The sequence below is a fragment of the Rhinatrema bivittatum genome, chromosome 8, assembly GCF_901001135.1.
Source record: "Rhinatrema bivittatum chromosome 8, aRhiBiv1.1, whole genome shotgun sequence".
Lineage (NCBI taxonomy): Eukaryota > Metazoa > Chordata > Amphibia > Gymnophiona > Rhinatrematidae > Rhinatrema > Rhinatrema bivittatum.
The window spans coordinates 218,869,409-218,892,105 of NC_042622.1; positions in this window are offsets into that span (position 1 = coordinate 218,869,409).

Here is a 22,697-nt window from a genome sequence, read left to right on the forward strand (position 1 = left end):
TAAAGGAGAGAAACTAAGCAGCACTGGTATTATTAGATGTGGGGGCCTGGGAGATGGCGCTGCAGCTGGAGTCATCCCGTCAACTCTCGGGGTTAATCAGGCTGGCAGGGAGGGAAAGGAAGGTGAGAAGGCTTGGACATAAGCAACATCTGTGCAACTTCCTCATGTGAAGGCTGAACGAGGGGAACGTTTCCTCTCGCCACCGTCTCATGCACAGACTGCTCCCTGTGCTACAGTATGTTATCCCATACAAATCGTTCTTATTACCCTAAGAGCATCCCAGGGCTTATTGTTCTCAACCCCCTGAGCCTCAAAGGTCAAGCCTTGCAGCCAGAAAGCTTCGTACAGGTTTTCACACTGTATTTCTGTCATCTGCCTTCTGAGGAGCTTATTATGCAGCCGGCCTGCGAGATGCCTCAGGCACCTGCTGTGTGTGGGCGGGGGTCTCTAATGGCGCCTTTAGAAAAAAAAAAAAAAGCTGCCCAGAGGAAGGGGGTGGCTGTCACTCACGCAGCCTCTTCTCATCCTTTCGCTCTGATCACATGTGCAGTGTTAGCTTTAATTTGGGGGGGGGGGGGGGGGTTTAGCGCTTGCTGGTGTGAAATTGAGGTCACTGCCACCCAGCATTGCTCAAGGCCTGATCAGCAGCTCAGAGCCGGAGGCCAGATTGCAGGGATCCCTGGTGACAATGGGAGAGTGGTCACGAGACGGGCGAGAGCGAGCAGTGAGTCACGCCACTCTGCGCCAGAAGCGTGAGTCACCGCGCAGTCTGACCTTCATCCCAGGAGAAGCAATGCCAGCTCCCTCTTTCCTTCCTCCCTACAGCATTGTTTAGAAAGCACGACTCCTCGATGCAGCAAGGACAAAGGGGGGGAGAGAGAATACAAAAGACGACTGGCAAGACCTCCGTCCCAGGCATACATGAAGCTGTAACAGAGAGAAACACACACACACACACACACACACGTTTATAACATGCATGTGCACATGTAGAGCAGACGCTTGGAGAGAGGGGGGCAAAAAGTATCTCCTACTTTGGGCTTTAAGCTCAATAGAAATGGCACCGTGACCCTTCATTCTCAGATCCCTGAGGCGTTTCAACAATTGCAATAATAATTCTCAGGGGGGGGGGGGGGGCAGAGACTAGGGCTTCCCCTGAAATCTAGTTTGTGTCCACCTTTAGTCTGGACAATGTGGCAGAGGCTCTGTCTTTTATTTGGTGTGGTTTTTTTTCCCTAGGGGCTTTTTTTTTTTTTTTTAACTAGTGATCCTTACATCAACATGTCCCTAATATGGATGGGGGTGGGGGTGCAGGGAATTAACCCATCATAGTCAACAACATAGAGAAGCAGCTTAATACTGGGGGTTACTCCAGACAGGGCTGGCGTGTCCATTAGGCGAACTTAGGTGGTCACCTATGGTGCCGACCCTGGGGGGGGGGGGGGGGGGGGGCCGCCGAAGAGCAGCCAGGTGGTGCTGCGAGCGGAGCAGAGATTCACTGGGTCGCGAGCAGCAATGCACTGCTTGCAGCCCGGAAGAGTGGGCGGCGCGAACGAGGTAGGAGTCGGGCCCAAGACCGGCGGGGGCGGCGCAAACGGGGGTGGGGGTGGGAGACAGGCACAAGGCTGAAGTCGCCTAAGGGCACCCACTACCCTTGCACTGGCCCTGACTGCAGAGCACGCACTCCACACAATGGGAGGGAAGAGGCTCTGTGCCGGTGTCACTCCGAGGCACACGCTCCCCAGAGGAGGGAAGAGGTTCTGTCTGGTGTCATTCCAGAGCATACACTCCGCGTTATGGGAGGGAAGAGGCTCTGTGCCGGTGTCGCTTTGGAGCCCACACTCCACATTAGGGGAGGGAAAAGGCTTTATGCTGGAGTCACTTCAGAGCACTCACTCCGGAGCACGCACTCCACATCATGGGAGTGAAGGGGCTCTGTGGTGGGGGTCACTGAAGAGCACACACTCCAGGGTGGGGACGAAGTTCTCTCCCAGTGTCACTCCAGAGCACACACACACTAGACATTAGGGGAAGGAAGAGGCTGTGTGCTGGGATCACTCCAGAGATGACAGGCAGCTACCAGTTTTCCACCTTAGCTGCTGTCCAAAGCAAGCTCTAAAGGATTTGTCTGTTGTTGCTAGGATGCGTAGGCTTCATTTTCCAGTTCTATGTTTGTGATAAGTTGGTCGGGAGCACTTCTCCTCTCTCTGCTCCCTTCAGGTGACCACTGAGAGCTATAAAAGGGATTTGTTGATTGCAGGGGTCAGAATCCAGTTCTGAGTCAGGGCTGGTGAGTCACTACTAAGTAATGTGGAAGTGCTGGGGGAAGGGAGCAGGGAGGAGCTGTGTGTTTCCTCCCTGCCCTATATCATTCCCAGCCACTAGCAGTGAACCATGAAGACAGGCCCTGCTAAAGTAGCTGAGGTCTGCCCACGCTTAAGGGGTGTGGCATCATGACGTGAGGTCTCCCTTTCTTCCCAGCTTCCCCATCATTCACTGCAGATGAAAAATATACGCTCTGGGCCAGTGATGAATCCCAGACCTTTTTTTTCCAGCAAACATTCCTCTTCAGTTCCTTGTACCTACTTTTATCACGCCTGGATCACCCAAAGGGATGAGGTAAATAAAAGGCTGCCAAACAGCCTCCAACCCTAACCCAAAATTCCATGCTCATCCTTCGCCCATCTTCCAACCTAGGCCTCAGATCCCATCTGATTTATCAGCCCCCAGCAAGCCTCTGCCGTCCCCTCCCCCTATTCTTAGCCCAGCCCCAAGGCCATGCTCTATTCCCAACCCCAAGCTAAAGCCCTATCTCTGTCCTCAGCTGTATCCCAAAGTCCAATCTCCATTCCGGTTCTCAAATCCAGGCCCAGGCTACATCCCCGTCCTAAACCTCTATTTTTATGTATTTCTTTTAGATTTAGTTCCTGCCTGTTCATTGGTAGGTCAGGGCAAGTTACATTCAGATAAAGTAGGTATTTCCTCTGTCCCCAGGGGGCTTACATTCTTTTTTTTAAATTAACTGTTTATTACCACAAACCGCAAGTACAAACAGGAATATCAAAATAGAGCCACTATAACATATCATATTGCTATATACCATCACATCAGAAAAAAAACGATTCGTTTTCTGTTATCCCCAACCCACCCACCCACCCCACAGCCACACGACCCCCAAGATCAGGACACATGTGTGAGCAAGTCACACCACTCAAGAACCCAAAAATAAAATATATCTCCTAAGCTACTCCCCTGCGTTCCTGCCACTCTTTAAAAGCACTCCAGGTTTTCTCAAATCTCTGCAGAGCAACCTGTAGGTGGGCGGTTAGTTTATAAAGTGTGAACACCCGAACCAACCTCAATTCCAAATGATGCCACTGGGGTACCTCCTCCCTCTTCCACCACGCAGCTAGATCACACCTAGTTCCTACCAGGATATAACCAATGAGACGCCCAACCCATCTATAATATCAGGAAAACCCAGCAAGAGCAGCAATAATCCAGGGGAATTAGGTAAGTGAATATTAGTAATATCTGCTACTAATTCTAGCACCATGCCCCAGAACACAGCAACCTTAGGGCATGTCCACCAGACATGAATAAAGGTACCATTGGCCCCACAATTGCCCCAGCAAAGATTGGAGGCCCCCGGGTAAATGTTAGCCAGCCTTTCCGGTGTGAGATAACATCGGTATAAAATTTTATAGCCATTTTCCAAAATAACTGATGAAACAGAGCTCCTTCCCACCTTCTGGTAACACAGATCCCATGCAACCTCATCCAGGGTAACAGAGAGATCCAAAAGGTATAAACGATGGAGCGCTTCAAAAGATAAGATAGCCCTGCTCCTCAAACCTGACCCAGGCTTTCAATACCTAATATCTTCCAAAAGGCCACGGCCTGATGTGAATTCCTCAGAGGAAAATCTTTATTATAGAGGAAAGACGTAGAGTGCCAATACTGCTTGTCCCCCACCAGCCGGGAACGGTACCGGCCCCATACCCTCAGCGTGTGGCCGATAAAAGGTGAACCTTTACTAAGGCCCCGCTCAGAGGTACGCGCTTGCCACACAACCCAATCCAGTAATGGTCTCCCAAAGAGATCCCGCTCTAAATCCATCCAAGCCTTGCTTGTATTCTTATAATGCCACTCCCATATAACTTTTAACTGAGCCGCGGCATAATACAATTCCACATTTGGAATACCCAATCCTCCCTGGCTTTTAGGTCAGTACAACACTGACCTCGCAATCCAGGGTGGACGCCTCTTCCAGATAAAGCACATTAGGGCTTCCTACCAGTTTCTAATCACCTTAACGGGAATTGACACTGGTAAAGTTTGAAAGAAGTAGCAGAATCGGGGTAAAATATTCATCTTAACTGTAGAAATTCTACCAAACCAAGACAATTCTAGCCTTTTCCATCTTTCCAAGTCCCTACAAATATTCCGAAACAGAGGTGTGTAATTTAAGGAGAATAAAGAGGACACGTTCGAACCCAAACGAATTCCTAAATACTTGACTGAACCAGGGGCCCATTTAAAGGGAAGCACCTTACGCAAACTCTCCGCTTGAGTACTATCTGAGAGATTTAAAATCTCAGATTTATCCTCATTGACCTTAAATCCCGACACCGAGCCAAAATCCCTCATTTCTCCTAAAAGAACTAATAAGGAATGATCCGGATCAGTCACGGTAAACAATAGGTCATCAGCGAACAGGGTCATTTTATATGACTTCCCTCCCACTAGCACCCCTATAACTAAGTCAGAGTTCCTAACTGACCACACAAATAAAAAGGGGGACAAAGTGCACCCTTGACGGGTGCCTCTACCTACATCAAATAAACCCAAATAGCTCCCATTGATCCTGACTCTAACCTGTGGCTTCTCATAAAGCACTCGGATCCACGTGAGAAAGAAAAAACCCAACCCAAACTTCTCCAGAACCTGAAATAAGTATTCCCAATGAACTCGGTCAAAGGCCTTCTCAGCGTCTATCACCAAGAGAACAGCCAGGATCCTATGATGTTGAACCCACCAGCTAAAGTCTAATACCCTCTGGACATTATCTGCTGCTAGCCGTCCCGGTTCAAAGCCAGTTCAATCTCCATGTATAAGTGACGGGGCTACAATCCCCAACCGAGTAGTTAGTATTTTTGCCAGAATTTTCAGATCTATGTTTATGAGAGAGATCAGACGATATGAATCACAATGGGTAGAGTCACGCCTTCCCTTTGCCAGAACTGTAGTGCTGGCAACATTCGCTCCCACTGCTAAAGAGTCCCCATCTCTCAAGAAATTAAACATATTGGCTAAAGGCTGAACAATCACTGATTTACAAACCTTGTAGAACTTGGTAGAGAATCCATTGAGGCCCGGCGCCTTTCCTAGCTTCAAATCAGAAATAACAGTAAGGATTTCCTCTGATCATATAGGGATATTCAAGAGATCTCTAGTCTCCTCAGGTAAAGAGGAGAGAGAGACATGATTAAGATATGATGTAATGGCAGAAGACGATATATCAACATCGCCCGCATATAGGTCACTATAAAACTGTGCAAAGCAGTCAGAAATCTGTTTGCTCTCATAGATCATATTACTCGTCTTGTCCTTAATTTTAAGAATCTGGTTTGCATCGAATAAGTCTTAAGGCGACATGCCAAAAGACAGCCAGCCTTATTTCCAAATTAAAAAAATTGCTGTTTCACTCTAAGCATGTGAAAGGCGATCTCTGCCAAGTTCAGGACCTGCAACTCCTATCTAGCAGCATCGAGATCCGCTTTAACATTGACCTCCCCACTACGCTTATGGCGGACCTCCAATTTACCTATCTGAAGCATTAAATTCAGTCTTCTAGCAGCCCTCTGCTTCTTGAGAAAAGATGCATGAGAAATAAGCTTCCACCTAATAACCGCCTTCATCCCCTCCCATAGTACCACTGGTGAGACTTCGCCAGTATCATTAAGGATAAAATAGTTGTTATGGTTATGAGGTGCTGGAGTGGATTCTTGGGTACTGCGGAGATGGCCACTCCCATGGGGAGGAGTCCCGTGAGGAACCACAGTAATAGGCTAGACTCTATACACGCAGACACAGAGAAGTTGTATTTATTGTACAGCTCGATGGTACTGCCCGGGGAACGGGCAGCAGTGAAGGTACCCCAGAGAAGTAGTCCAGGGGTCCTCAGCAGAGAAAACCAGTCTCACACTCGAGTAGGTGATAGGCAGCGTGGCATAGCAGGAACAGGTCCCGGATGTAGACACCAAGCGCTGAAGATGAGACAGACTGAAAGGGTTAGTACTCACTGAAGCAGAAAGCTGTGATGTTGAAGGTCCTGGCAGGCAGAAGTTGTTCAGTGGCAGGCACCAGATTAGGGAGAGCAGGCCCTCGAGGAGCGAGTATCTGTATCCCAAGATAGGTACCTGAAATAGAGCAGAAGGGCCCCCGAGGAGCAGGTACCCAGGTTAGTGGAGAAATACCCCGAAGGGCAGAGAGAGCTTCCTGCGGCAGCTGGGAAGCAGCAGAGCAGCTTAGACCGGAGGCAATCCAATCCTTGCTTTCTCAGCTTGTTAGCAAACGAAGGGCAGGCTAAATACCAGGATGTGATGATGTCACTTGGAGGGGACGCCCCCGAGGTTCCCGCCATGACGTGGATAAAGACGTGGGTGGCGTGCGCACGTGCACCCTAGGAGGCCCTCAGGAAAATCATGGCAAACACTGTCGCCGTTGCCAATCCGAGGACACCAGAGAGACTGGCATGAAGACGTGGCAGCAGCCATTTTCCCAAGGCTTGAGGAGAGAGAAGGAAGAAAGGTGAGGCACAGAGGTCGAAGTCGTCTGAGACCGACAGACGCAATAGTACCCCCCTTCAAAGGGCCCCCTCCAGACCCCCTACCTGGTCTTGGTTTTTGAGGATGCGATTGATGAAACTGACAAAGCATCTCTTTGAAAGGGACAGACCCAAAAAACAGCAAGGTAGGTGATCCAGTAGAACCGAAGGGAAACAATAAAGGGGATGCCACAAAGAAGCCTTTTTCAATTCTTTATTGATGGAGACATGAAAAACTGCCCGACTCTGGCCGAGTTTCGCCACACAAAGTGGCTGCCTCAGGGGCTCAATAAGCGTCAGACGTGCTTAAAATTCTATTGGTTCCGTTCATCAACGGTACTATATACATTTGTTTGTACTGATGAAAGTGGAGATGATCTGTGCTGTGCGTCGCCAAATGTATATAGTACCGTTGATGAACGGAACCAATAGAATTTTAAGCACGTCTGACACTTATTGAGCCCCTGAGGCAGCCACTTTGTGTGGCGAAACTCGGCCAGAGTCGGGCAGTTTTTCACGTCTCCATCAATAAAGAATTGAAAAAGGCTTCTTTGTGGCATCCCCTTTGTTGTTTCCTAAAGCATCTCTTTGTCCATGATATTAGCCAAAGGTTCCCAAGAGTTTTCTTCTGGTCTGTATCCCTCCCATGACAGGAGGTATTCCCAAACTCTGCCTCTCTTTCTTACATCAAGGATGGCATCCACCTTATATTCGATGTCTTCTTCTGCATCAACAGGGGTAGGTTCAGGTGTCTAGGTGGAAAAACTCGCTAAGAACAAGCGGTTTTCAGCAGCGAAACATGGAATGCATTGTGAATCGCATAGCTGGAAGAAGTTTCAGACTATAGGTGAGAGAGCCCAACTGTCAGAGAATAGGAAAGGGTCCGACAAAGCGTGGAGCAAATCGAGCAGATGGAAGCTTAAGTCTCAGATGTTTGGTAGAAAGCCAAACTTTATCTCCAGGGTGGAATTCAGGAGCCTTGCTTTGGTGAGCGTCATAGCCTTTCTTTGCTCTTTGTCCTGCTTTTTGGAGCATCTCTTTAGTTTTTCTCCAGAGCTGCTGTATATCTTTGGCAGTAGATTGAGCTGCCGGGGACGACACAGAAAGTGGAAGTGGTAAAGGTGGTAACGATTCAGAAGGAGTAGATCCAGTAGATGACGCTGGATGCGAATTGAAGGCAAATTCAGCCCAGGGCAACAGTTCAGCCCAGTCATTCTGTCATGAACCAACATAGGCGTGGAGGAACTGTTTGAGAGTTCTATTCATTCTCTCAGTTTGGCCATTTGACTGAGGATGATATGCAGAGGTGAAGTCAAGTGTAATGTCGAATTTCTTACACAAGGCTTTCCAGAACTTTGCTGTAAATTGAGCTCCTCTGTCAGAAACAATATGTTTAGGCATGCCATATAGGTGAAAGATGTGACTGATGAATAACTTAGCAAGTTCCATGGCTGATGGCAAGCCAGGGAGAGCCACGAAGTGAGCCATCTTTGAAATCGGTCCACTGTAACCCAAATGGTATTGTTACCTCCGGAAAGTGGCAGGTCCACCACAAAATCTGTTGCAATATGGGTCCAGGGCTCATCCGGTGCTGGCAAGGGTTGAAGCAGACCCCAAGGATGTCTGGGCGGAGGTTTCTGACTGGCATAATTGGAACAGGAGGCTATGTAAGCTACAGTGTCTTCTTTCATGGTGGGCCACCAGTAATACTTTTGTAGCTTGGCCAGTGTTCGCCATTGACCAGGGTGTTTGGCCAGTTTCGAATCATGAGCCCATCTTAGCAATTTATTTCTTAGATTGCAGGGTACAATGGTCTTGCCCGGGGGTACCGGCTGTGTAGCTGTGAGAATCACTCTCTTCGGGTCAATAATATGCTGGGGTTCATCAGGTACGTCCTCTGCGAGGAAAGAGCGAGATAATGCGTCTGCTCTGACATTCTTGTCACCAGGGTGATAATTCAGCAAAAAGTCAAATCTATTGAAGAACAGGGACCACTTTGCCTGTCTATGGTTGAGGCGTTGAGCGTGTCGGAGGTACTCCAGAGTTTTGTGATCAGTGTAAACAGTAATCTGATGTTGTGCACTCTCAAGCCAGGGGTGCCATTCTTCAAATGCCATTTTTATTGCCAACAGTTCTTTATCCCCAATGCCATAGTTCTTCTCCACTGGCGAGAAGCATCGGGAAAGGAATGAACAGGAGTGCAAGATTTTTGAATCACCGGTCTGGCTTAGCATGGCCGCTACACCTACATCAGAGGCATCGACTTCCACAATGAAGGGTCGAGTAGGGTCTGGATGGCGGAGACATGGTTTGCTTTGAAAGGCGTCTTTTAACTTCTGGAACGCAGTCACAGCTTCCATAGACCAAGTAACAGCATTGGCTCCCTTCTTAGTCATTGCTGATAATGGAACAGTCAATGAAGAGTCATTTTTAATAAAGGTCCAATAGTAATTGGTAAATCCCAAAAATAGTCTTAGAGCTTTTAGGTCCGTGGGTTGTGGCCATTTTCGAATACTCTCAAGCTTCTGAGGGTCCATTTGGAAACCATTGTTTGAGACGATGTAACCTAAGAAGGACACGGATTCTTTATGAAATTCACATTTAGACAATTTGGCGTACAAGCGGTTCTCGCGTAGTCTCTGCAGAACTCTTTTGACATCTTCCTGATCGGATAGCAGGTCCTGAGAAAATATCAAGATGTCGTCTAAGTAGACAACGACACATTGGTAGAGTAAATCACGCAGAATATCGTTCATCATGTTTTGGAAGACAACCGGGGCATTGCACAAGCCAAAGAGCATCACCAGGTATTCAAAGTGCCCATCCCAGGTATTAAAAGCCGTCTTCAATTCATCGCCAGAGCGGATGCGAACTAAATTATATGCTCCTTTGAGGTCAAGCTTGGAGAATATCTTGGCTCCCTGTAACCTATCAAATAGCTCCGAGATGAGGGGTAAAGGGTAGCAGTCCTTTATGGTGATCTCTGTAGTCAATGCACGGACGTAACGTTGTGTCCTTTTTCCCAACAGAGAAAAATCCTGCGCTGGCAGGAGACTTAGGTCTTATGAAGCTTTTCTGGAGATTCTCCTGGATGTACTCCGACATCGCCTTATTCTCCACTAGGGAGAGGGGGTAGATCCTTCATTTGGGTGGTTCCGTATTTGGCTTCAAATTAATTGCACAGTCGTATGATCTGTGTGGAGGTAACACATCAGCAACTTCTTTTGAGAATACATTTTGGTAAGATGCATATTGAGGCGGCAACCCAGGCAACAATGGGGTAGTTGGCATGCATGGGTATTGGAGAGACTTCCATTAAGCATTTGCCATGACAATCTGGACCCCAACGTGAAAGCTCCAACGTGGTCCAGATGAATTGTGGCATGTGTTTCTGCAGCCACGGTAGCCCAAGTACCAAAGGGTGCATGGCCTTCTCTAGCACAAAGAAAGAAATAGTCTCTGTATGAAGAGCACCGGTACATAAGCTCACTGGTTCTGTAAGCAGATTTACTTCACCCGGTAAGGGCTCTCCATGAATAGAGGACAATAGTAATGGAGGCGTCATAGTAGTGGTAGGGATCCGCAAATGTTCCACTAGACGTTTCAAAATGAAATTTCCCCTGCCCCAGAGTCTACTAAGGCAAGGGTCTGATATTCCAAAGGCCCACAGATTAAAGATACTGGAAGAGAGAGTGGAGGAGAGGATGCAGTTAGACCTAAGAAGAGTCTTCCCACAGGACTTAGGTCTGCCAGTTTCCTGGACATATAGGGCACGTTTGTACAGCGTGACCAGCTTGTCCACAATACATGCATAGTCCCAACCTCTTTCGGATTCGTCTCTCTTTAGAAGTCAAATGACTGCTGCCCAATTGCATTGGTTCTTCTTCGCCAGCAGCAGGGCCTGGGAGTGTAGGCCTGGGTACAGATTTGACATGACTCTCTCCCTGGAGTGGTCTTCTGGGACTCTTGACCTCTTGAACTTTGTCGCAAATTCGGCAATCAATCTTTGCTGCCAACTGCATAAGTTCCGCTAAAATCTCGGGCATCTCACGAGTCAGCAGTTCATCTTTCAACCAAGAGTTCAGGCCTTCAAAAAATAGGGTTTTCAGGCACCTAGGATCCCAATGTAATTCAGAAGCCAACGTCTTGAATTCAATGGCAAAGTCTGGTAAAGGTTTGTTACCTTGTTTTAGATGAACCAAAGCTGACCCGGCAAGATCATTCAGGATAGGGTCATTGCGCTCCCACAGCGGTGAAGCCCAAGCCAACGCTCTTCCGTCCAGATACAAAAAGATATAGGTGGTCTTGGCATCCGCTGTAGGGAAATGGTTAGGTTGCAGAGAAAAGTGTATGCAACATTGATTAATAAATCCTCTACACTTCCAAACTTCACCCGCTAAGCGTGTAGGAGCGGAGAGAGGCACTGTAGACTTGACCGTCACTTCTAGCAGTGTAACTTCTTTACCTGCAGCAGCTGGTGCATTCATCTGTGCGTGTAGCTGATTAAAGGCAACAGTCAAGTTGTCCAACGAATTCTGTTGTTCGGAGATTCACTGGGCCAGGCCTGGAATGGCCTGCAAAGCGGTGAGCTGAGCCGAATCCATGGAGTTAGCAATCTGTTATGGTTATGAGGTGTTGGAGTGGATTCTTGGGTACTGCGGAGATGTCCACTCCCACGGGGAGGAGCCCCGTGAAGAACCGCAGTACTAGGCTAGACTCTATACACGAAGACACAGAGAAGTTGGTACTCGATGGTACTGCCTGGGGAGCGGGCAGCAGCGAAGGTAACCCAGTGAAGTAGTCCAGGGGTCCTCAGCAGAGGAAACCAGTCTCACACTCGTGTAGGTGATAGGCAGCGCGGCGTAGCAGGAACAGGTCCCGGATGTAGACACCGAGTGCTGAAGCTGAAGATGAAGATGAGACAGACTAAAAGGGTTAGTACTCACTGAAGCAGAAAGCTGTAATGTTGAAAGTCCTGGCAGAAAGTCCTGGCAGAAGATGTTCAGTGGCAGGCACCAGATTAGGGAGAGCAGGCCCTCGAGGAGCGAGTACCCAGTATCCCAAGATAGGTACCTGAAATAGAGCAGAAGGGCCCCCGAGGAGCGGGTACCCAGGTTAGTGGAGAAATACCCCGAAGGGCAGAGAGAGCTTCCTGCGGCAGCTGGGAAGTGGCAGAGCAGCTTAGACCGGAGGCGTATCCAATCCTTGCTAACTCAGTTTGACATCACTCGGAGGGGACGCCCCCGAGGTTCCCGCCATGACATGGATAAAGACACGAGTGGCGTGCGCGCGCGCACCCTAAGAGGCCCTCAGGAAATCATGGTGAACACCGTCGCCGTTGCCGATCTGGGGACACCGGATGAGAGAGCGACATGAAGACGCGGCAGCAGCCATCTTCCCAAGGCTTGAGGATGAGAGAAGGAAGAAAGGTGAGGCACAGAGGTCGAAGCCGTCTGAAACCGACGGACCGCAACAGTAGTCTTTAACATCATTAATAAGAGCCTCACTAAAATCCCTTCAGTCAACCTCCAAACTGGCTCTCCTGTTGCTCTTTTACCTATTTGAAGCTCTACCCAGACCGGTGCATGATCTGACCATGTGATTTATCCAATACCAATGTCCTGCACAGTCCCCACCAGCATACAATCTAATAATCAATATGAGAGTATGAGGAATGCGGCACTGAATAAAAAGTATAATCTTTTAGAGTGGGATTACGCAATCTCCGTATGTCCTTGCAAGCCCCCAAGTATGCCAAACTTTTCAGGGAATGCCACTGCAGATGAAGATGCCCCCCCCCATTTCTAGAAGAATTATCAAGATAAGGATAGCGCATCATGTTAGTCACTTCCTAATAAAACTTGACCTTCAGCCCACCCTTCCAAAGATCTATCAGAGTCTGAAAGAAGGTCCCCTGATTTGTGGTTGGGGCATACAAATTGACCAAAGTGAGACGTTTCCCGTTAATGGAGACCTTCAGCATCAGAAACCTATCAAGGACATCACGGAGAAACGGAGTTCCATCTACCACTAAATTCTGGGCAAACAAGACTCCTACCCCACCATATTTGTTATTTGTGGTCGCTGGTGCAACGTATCAAAAGGGGAATTTTTTACAACCCAACAGGTGAGAGAATCTCGCCGTTAAGTGAGTTTCTTGACAGAAAATCAAATTGGCTCCCACAGCCGCCGCCTCCTTAAAAAGCAATTTTCTTTTAACCGGAGTGTTCAATCCTTTAGCATTAATGGACACAATCTTAATCTTAAAAGGCCCCATCTGTGAAGAAAAAAGATTAGATAATCATAGTAGGAGACCACCCCTGCATCTCCCCCATTTGCACTCCAAATTTAAGAACTCCCGAATGAGGAAACCCAACAGGCACACAACACACTAATACCATGTGAACCCAATCCCAAGTGGAATCCCACCCCCTCCCCCCAAGCCCAGCATTCAAACCACACTCCACCCCACGAGATGCATAATAAACCCCTGGAGGAGGATACCACCAGACATGGGGCAAGCCCCTCCCCCGACTTCACACCAACATAAAAACAATCCTGCTTGAAAACCGCTCATCCCGCATTACCACAGAGAAAAGAACAACTCTGCACCTGTACAATGAGAATTACAACTGAAAAGTGAAAACTCCCATCTCAGCTGAGCCTACATAGAAGCTCAAATCCCACAACAAAGGAGGGAAAGTAAAACCATGACAACGAGAAAGTCCGCAATAAACAAGTTCATCCAGCACTCTCCGTTCCAGGTGACGCATGTGATTCAGGCTGCCTCCACTCACACTTGCTGGACCCCTGGATCCTCTGCCACTTGGGGCGGTGGCTCCTCTTTTCCATATTGGTTCCGCTAATCGCGATGTGGCCTCCCTGAGGAACAGAGATTTTAACAGAACGCAGAAAATCCACTGCCGCCTCTACTGATTTCACTTTGGTAGACTGTCCTTTAACTGTAAACTGCAATCCAAATGGGAAGGTTCACCTGTACTTTATATCTTCACGCTTCAGCACTGAGAGAATTTACCGGAAAGCACGCCTCTTCCGAATAGTGATCAGGGGAAGGTCTTGAAAAATGTCAACCTGGTGAAGGTTCCAAGTAATATGGCCTTTCTTTCTCGCCAACATAGCCACGTTCTCCTTGACTGAGATATCATGAAAACATACTATTATATCCTGAGGCAAATTCCCTCTAGGCTGGCCGAGAGCCCTGTGCGCCCCGCTCTAATTTAATGACCGGCAGGGGAGCTGAAACCTCTTCCGTGTCCAGTAACTGCGTAAATATGCTAGAGAACGCTTGAAAACAGTCTCTATAGGCAGGTAGCTCTGGGATCCCTCTGAAGTGTAAATTTGCTCTCCTAGACCTATTTCCTAGGTCTTCTAGGCGCTCTTCCATCTCGAGCACAGAACTACTTAAGCCTGCGAGATCCTCTTTACAGGTTACTGACTCAGCGGCCTGCTCCTCCGTTCGGGCTTCCACGTCGGCAACCCGGTTTCCCAGGGTCTGCACCTCTCCCCTCAGCTCTGCAAACATAGTCCCGAAGTCCTGTTTTGTTTTTGCCATATCGTGGCGAAGTTCTGCGAACCAGCATCGGAACTCTGCACGCGAGGGCATCCCCTCTACCTCCGTTCCTGTGCACGTCTCATCCTCCACCTCCGCTGTCGCGTGGTCTGCCGCGGCCATGTTTTCCTCCTCGCCACTGCACAGAGCCTGCTGGGCGTCCCGGCTCACAAAGGAAAATCTGTTTTCCTTTTCGGCAGAGCCATCGACAAACGCTTACTGCACACTGCCTGGTATTTTGCCACATGGATGAACTGTCACAGCATCGGGAATGACGGTGTGAATTAAAAAGTCGGGGCAGGAGCTCCTTGCTTAGGCAGCCATCCCTGGAGGCGGACATCACTTCCTCCCCGAGGGCTTACATTCTAAGGGCCTCATTTACTAATCTTTTTTTTGCCATAGACACAGAATGGGAATAAAGCCTTAGTAAAGCAGGCCCTAAAATTGTACCTGAGACAATGGAGAGTGAAGTGACTTGTACAAGGTCACAAGGAGCGGAACATCAAGGGAGTTTCTATCATTTGGAAGGGTGTGACAGTCGCCTTGGTGGAAACATTTTGAGACTGCAGCCAAAACTTTCCAAAATGCCCCTGCCCTGCTGCAGCAGGAGAGAGAGGCCTAGCGGGCCTGCTGGCAGAGCCCAACCTGCCAGTGGCCAATGAAAAAAGGAGAGGCCTAGTGAAAGCCAACCCACCAGCAGCCAAAGAAGAAGAAGAAGATGCCCCCGTGGGGTCACCAGTGGAGTTCAGCCCACTGGTGGCTGAAGAAGGAAAGTCCAGCAGGGCCGCTGGTGGAGCCCAACCTGCTGGAGTTATGAAAGCCAGTAATAAGCAGTGGCTATTCTCAGAGTCAACTTGATTAATAGTAGTTAATGGATTTCTCCTCCAGGAACTTATCCAAACCTTTTTTAAACCCAGCTACACTGACTGCCTTAGCCATATGCTCTGGCAATGAATTTCAGAGCTTAATTGTGCATTGAGTGAAAAGAATTTTCTCTGATTTGTTTTTAAATGTGCTACCTGCTATCTTCATGGAGTACCCCTAGTCTTTGTATTATCCGTAAGAGTAAATAGCTAATTCACATTACCTGTTCAAGTCCTTTCATGATTTGTAGACCTCTATCATATCCCCAGTGGTGTGCAGTGACATTTATAGCAGGGGATTCAGTCTGTTCCCTCAGCCCCTCTCCACTCCCATTCCACCCCCTTCCAAGTCACCAGCAGTCTCACTCCCTCAGTCCCTTCTCCTCTCCCCTCTCAAATCTCCTCCATACATACACCAACACATATATACAGCAATCTCACTCCCTCATCCCTCTTCCCCCCACGATTCAAAGACACTCGGAACCCATTTGATATAGGCCTATTGTACCTGTATTGGGTGTGGGCCTAGCCCTCAGAAAACCATGAATAAACAATTAGAATATAGTAAACCTCCCATACCAAAAGAACACTAAATGCTTATGAGAAAGCAACACAGCAAATATTACATCAGGCTCTAAAACACAATATATCTCATATTAAAAACAGAAGAAGCCAGGCTACCTAAAAGTACTTGTAAATAAAAATACATATACCTAGATATATTGTACAAAGTTTTTAAAACTCATAGGTCCCATTCTTGAAATGTCAGCTCAGAGACATTCATATCTAAAGATGGGTCCTATATTTTCTCAATAGCTTTTGTACAGTAATTTTGGATAATACTTACATAGCTCCAATAAAAAGCTACCACAGGCTGTCAAGAATAGAATTTTACCCTAAGAGAAATCTGCCATATCAAAAACACTAACTCTCAGGACTGAAACAGCCACAACCCTACCCAGTAAAGAGCAGCAGTACAAATACTGCATCTGGCCCTAGAAGACCAATACACCTCCTATTGAAAACAACACTATAGACCCCTACACAAAAACTATATAGCAGAATCCCTCATCTCCGTCACACTTTACAGAAACAGACAGACCCTTAGCAAAGAAAGAATGATGGGACCACAACAATAAATCAAGAAATATAAGTCCTCAATAATACAGTAAAAATCATTACTAATAAAATAATAAACATTTAAAAACAACTGCTGAATAGAACATCCAATATTTTAAAACCTCATAAAAATGTTTTATACATTTTCCAAAACACCAATATAACATTTCAAAACAGCAGACAGATAAACTAATAAGGATTAACAATATCACCTGCTCTCTATATTTTGGGAGTTTTAAAGTTTCCAGCCACCTTGAGGGGCCGATGCAATAAAGTTGCATAGAAAGCGGGCGCTGAACAGTCAGCGCCTGCTCTCTTAATGCGCCCCAGGTGCCCCCAAGGGAGGCAGTATGCAATAATTAAATTAGGGGGTTGCGTTAGCAAGGAGGCACTAGGGTCGCTTGTGCAACCCTAGCGCTTCCTTGCTAACGCGAACCTAATTGGTTTTCGTGACTGCCGTACGCCGGTCACGAAATCCGACGCCGATAAACCCGGCATCGGTTTTCCTTACCGGCGGATGGCAGTTACAAAAATTGATGCCGGGTTTATCGGAGTCGGTTTTCGTGACTCTGCTGTCCGCCGATAAACTGTCGATTTTTTTTTTTTTAACTTTTGTCTCTTTTATTTTCATCCTACTTAATATCACAACAATATTAAGTAGGAGGCACAACAATATTAAGTAGGAGGCAGTACAGAAAAGCAGTTTTTTCTGCTTTTCTGTACTTTTTTTTGACGCGCACAGCTATTAACGCCTGCTCCAGGCGTTTTTTTGCATCCGGAGTGAATGCCTAATAGCCTCATTCACATGCATTTGCATCGGCCCCTGAGATTGCTGTAGAATGGGAAGGGGGGACCACCCAAAATTTCTCCACTTTTTCGTACACATCCAAATAGGCTCTCACACAACCCCCCCCCCCCCTCCACAAACACAGACACACATACATGCTCATACTCTCGCCGTCATAGACATAAGAACATAAGAAAATGCCATACTGGGTCAGACCAAGGGTCCATCAAGCCCAGCATCCTGTTTCCAACAGTGGCCAATCCAGGCCACAAGAACCTGGCAAGTACCCAAAAACTAAGTCTATTCCATGTAACCATTGCTAATGGCAGTGGCTATTCTCTAAGTGAACTTAATAGCAGGTAATGGACTTCTCCTCCAAGAACTTATCCAATCCTTTTTTAAACACAGCTACACTAACTGCACTAACCACATCCTCTGGCAACAAATTCCAGAGTTTAATTGTGCGTTGAGTAAAAAAGAACTTTCTCCGATTAGTTTTAAATGTGCCCCATGGTAACTTCATGGAGTGCCCCCTAGTCTTTCTATTATCCGAAAGAGTAAATAACCGAGTCACATCTACCCGTTCTAGACCTCTCATGATTTTAAACACCTCTATCATATCCCCCCTCACATCCTCACAGTCACACACATACACTCATGCTCTCTCACTCACAGACATACATACACATGTTCACTACTCACAGATACACACATGCTCTCTCACAGATATACATACACATGCTTTTGCTCTCTCCATGACAGACACACACACACGCTCACTCCCTCACAGACACACATATGTTTACAGTATTTCTCTCACAGACACACACGCTTACACTTTCTCTCACAGACGAACATGCGCTCAGGCTCTCTCCCTCACAGACACACACCCTCTCTTTCTCATGTACACACACACACACACACACACAGGCTCTCTCCCTCACACACACCCTCTCTTTCTCACGTACACACACACACAGGCTCTCTCCCTCACAGACACACACCCTCTCTTTCTCACGTACACACACACACACACACACAGGCTCTCTCCCTCACAGACACACACCCTCTCTTTCTCACGTACACACACACACACACAGGCTCTCTCCCTCACAGACACACACCCTCTCTTTCTCACGTACACACACACACCCAGGCTCTCTCCCTCTCATACAAACATACAGACACACATGCATCCATAGCACCTCCCCTTCTCCTCTGGCCTTTTCTTCAGCCCCCGCGGGATGGAATCTGAGGTAGCCTGCAGTGTTTTCCTCTCTGTTTCTGGCCACCACCCCACAGTGCCTCATTCTCTGTTTTCAGCCGCTGCAAGGCGGGCTCCACAGTGGCCCGCAGCGCCTCAGACTCTGCTTTACAGCCCCTGCAGGATGGGCTCCGCAGCGGCCCGCAGTGCACCTGTTTCTGCTTCTAGCTGCCGCAGGATGAGCTCTGCGCTGGCTTGCCACACCTTCCCCACTCTTCTTACATTTGAGGCGGGAGGACTGCCCCCCCGCCCCCCCCCAAACTCCACCCATGTTAGAAACTGGAGAGGAAGAAAAAATTTAAAAAAGAAAAGAAAATGATGAGGGTTGGGGGATATGCGGAATCCCTTGAAGGCCCTGACCGCACGCCACTGTGTATCCCCCCCTCAGCCGTCTCTTCTCCAAGCTGAACAGCCCTAACCTCTTTAGCCTTTAAGTAAGCAATGCACAGAAGGTGGGCCTCTTTCAGTGGGCAGGAGGCTCTGGAGCAAGGGATCATGGGATAAGGGTAGACTCAGGAGTAATCTAAGGAAATGTTTCTTTAGGGAGCAGGTGGAGAATGCATGGAGCGGCCTCCCAGTGGAGGCAGTGGAGATGGTGACAGTGTCAGAACTCATGAAATCTTGGGACAAAGCACTGAGGAAGAGGAGGCAACTGTAAAGCTGAGCAGGAGATGTGGATGGGCCCTAGGACCTTTACCTGTCGTCATGTTCTCTGTTTCCCTCCTCCACGTCTCTCTCTCTCTCTCACACTGCACTGTTCTTTCTCTCCAGCTGCCTCAGCTGTCAGGTAGACTTGCCCTGGGCTCAGTCTTGCCTTGAAAGAGCAGAGATGTGGTTAGAGAGGCCCCTCCCATGCTTTACCTTTCCCAAAGCTTTTCTTCTACAAATTGCTGCTAGAAAGTAGGGCAGATTTTATGTTTTTCATCTTGTCCTAGTTACATCTCCTCAGCATCTTCCCTGCTCTTAGGGACAGGCATAAGACCTGTTGTCGTGCCTGCTCTTAAAGAGTTGATACCAGCTAAAGGTTTGCTTAAGGTATCACTTCTATTGTTTTCTAGGACCTAGGTCACCTTTCTTATTCTTTTTTTTTTTTTTTTTTTAAATAATAGATATGCACCTGACATTATCACCACAGCCCCCTTCTGAAAAACATACATGCCTGCATTCACTCCTTAAATCAGTACTATACTTGTGGGCGAACAGGAAGCTGGCAGCAAAGCATGCAGGTGATTTTTAACTCCCTCATGTACTTTTAATAAATTTTCAAAGCCAAATTACCTGGGCACTTTAACTTAAGAACATAAGATATTCCATACTGGGTCAGACCAAGTGTCCATCAAGCCCAGTATCCTGTTTCCAACCGTGGCCAATCCAGGCTACAAGTACCTGGCAGGATCCCAGGGGGTTGACAGATTCCAAGCTGCTTATCCCAAGAATAAGTAGTGGATTTCTGCAACTCTATCTTAATAATTGTTAATGGACTTTTATTCCAGGAACTTGTCCAAACTCTACACTAATAGCTTTCACCACATCCTCTAGCAATGAATTCCAGTTTAATTGTGCATTGAGTAAAAAAATATTTTCTTTTATTAGTTTTAAATGTATTACCCAGTGTCCCCTGGCCTTTGTACTTTTCAAAAGAGTAAACAACCAATTAACATTCACTTGTTCCAATCCATTCTTTATTTTATACACCTCTATCATATCCCCCCTCAGCCATCTCTTCTTCAAGCTGAAGAGTCCTAATCTCTTTAGCCTTTCTTCATAGGGGAATTGTTCTATTCCCTTTATCATTTTGGTCGCCCTTCTCTGTACCTTTTCTGATTCTGTTATATCTTTCTTGAGATGTGGTGACCAGAACTGAACACAATACTCAAGACAAGGTCGCACCATGGAACCATACAGAGGCATGATGATATTCTCTGTTTTATTCTCCATTCCTTTCCTAATAATCCCTGGCATTCTATTTGCTTTCTTGGCTGCTGCTGCACACTGAGCAGAAGATTTCAACGTATTTTCAATGATGACACCTGGATCCTTTTCCTGAGTGGTGACTCCTAATGTAGAACCTTGCATTTTGTAGCTATAATTTGGGTTACTCTTCCCTAAGTGCATCACTTTATACTTGTCTGCATTAAATTTCATTTGCCATTTGCATGCCCAGTCTCCCAGTTTTACAATGTCCTCTTGCAATTTTTCACATTCCTCTTGAGATTTGACAACTTTGAATAATTCTGTGTCATAGGCAAATTTGATCTCCTCACTTGTTGTTCCCATTTCGAGGTCATTTATAAATATATTAAAAAGCAGGGTCCCAGAACAGATCACTGGGGCACTCCACTATTCACCTTTCTCCATGGGGAAAATTTACCATTTAGCCCTATTCTCTGTTTTCTATCTTTTAACCAGTTGTCAATCGACAATAGTACCCTGCCACCTATCCTATGATTTTCTAATTTCCTAAAAGGTCTCTCAGGAGGGACTTTGTCAAATGCTTTCTGCAAATCCGGATTTACTATATTAACTGGCTCACTTTTATCCACGTTTATTTATGCCCTAAAAAATGTAGCAAATTTGTGAAGCAAGACTTTCCTTGGCTAAATCCATGGCTACAAGTATTTGTCCCATTAAACTATGCTTATCTATATGTTCAGCAGTTTTGATCTTTATGATAGTTTCTACCATTTTGCCTGGCACAGACGTCAGACTCACTGGTCTGTAATTTCCTGGATCACCCCTGATCCCTTTTTAAAAATTGGCGTTACATTGGCAACCCTCCAGTCTTCAGGTACCATAGATCAGCGCTTCTCAACCGGTGTGTCGCGACACACTAGTGTGTCGCCAAACACCGCCAGGTGTGTCGCGTCTCCCGGTGTCCCACTACCCTGTTCTACTTTCCTTTTGCCTTTTTCCAGCACACGCGGGCCAATTGGAAGCCTTCGTTCTTCCTACCCCCATTACACAATGGGAAGCCTCCTTCATTCTGCCTGCCCCCGCGCAGGCCAATCGGAAGCCTCCTCCCTACCAGTGGGAGTAGGAAGAAGGGAGGAAGCCTTTGATTGGCCGGTGAGGCAGGCAGGGAGGAATTTTGAACTCTGACGAAGCAAGATCGCGCAGTGAAGAGGAAACCCGACCCCCGACGAAGCAAAGCCGCCATGGGAGCCCATTCCCATGGCGGCGAAGAGGAAACCCGACCGAGGCCACCACGGGAGCCCATTCCCGCGGTGGCGAAAAAAGAAGGCCCGCCGGAGTAAAGCCGCGGCGGAACTGGAGCCCATCCCTGCAGCGAAGGAAGAAGAAGTTTTTGGTGAGAGCGGGTGCGTCTGTGCGTGGATGAGTGCCTGGGTGAGAGCCGGTGCGTCTGTGTGCGTGAATGAGTGCCTGGGTGAGAGCCGGTGCGTCTGTGTGTGAATGAGTGCCTGGGTGAGAGCCGGTGCGTCTGTGTGTGAATGAGTGCCTGGCTGAAAGCTGGTGTGAATGAGTGCCTGGGTGAGAGCCGGTGCGTCTGTGTGTGAATGAGTGCCTGGGTGAGAGCCGGTGCGTCTGTGCGTGGATGAGTGCCTGGGTGAGAGCGGGTGCGTCTGTGTGTGAATGAGTGCCTGGGGTGAGAGCCGGTGCGTCTGTGTGTGAATGAGTGCCTGGGTGAGAGCCGGTGCGTCTGTGTGTGAATGAGTGCCTGGCTGAAAGCTGGTGTGAATGGGTGCCTGGGTGAGAGGTGGTGTGTGTGGGTGTGAATGGGTGCCTGGGTGAGAGGTGGTGTGTGTGGGTGTGAATGGGTGCCTGGGTGAGAGCTGGTGTGTCTGTGTGTGAATGGGTGCCTGGGTGAGAGCTGGTGTGTCTGTGTGTGAATGGGTGCCTGGGTGAGGAACTGATGTGTCTGTGTGTGAATGGGTGCCTGGTTGAGAACTGATGTGTCTGTGTGTGAATGGGTGCCTGGGTGAGAGCTGGTGTGTCTGTGTATGAATGAGTGCCTGGTTGAGAACTGGTGTGAATGGAAGCCTGGGTGAGAACTGGTGTGAATGGGAGCCTGGGTGAGAACTGGTGTGAATGGGTGCCTGGGTGAGAACTGGTGTGTCTGTGTGTGAATGGGTGCCTGGGTGAGAGCTGGTGTCTCTGTGTGTGAATGGGTGCCTGAGTGAGAGCTGGTGTGTCTGTGTGTGAATGGGTGCCTGGGTGAGAGCTGGTGTGTCTGTGTGTGAATGGGTGCCCGGTTGAGAGCTGGTGTGAATGGAAGCCTGGGTGAGAACTGGTGTGAATGGGTGCCT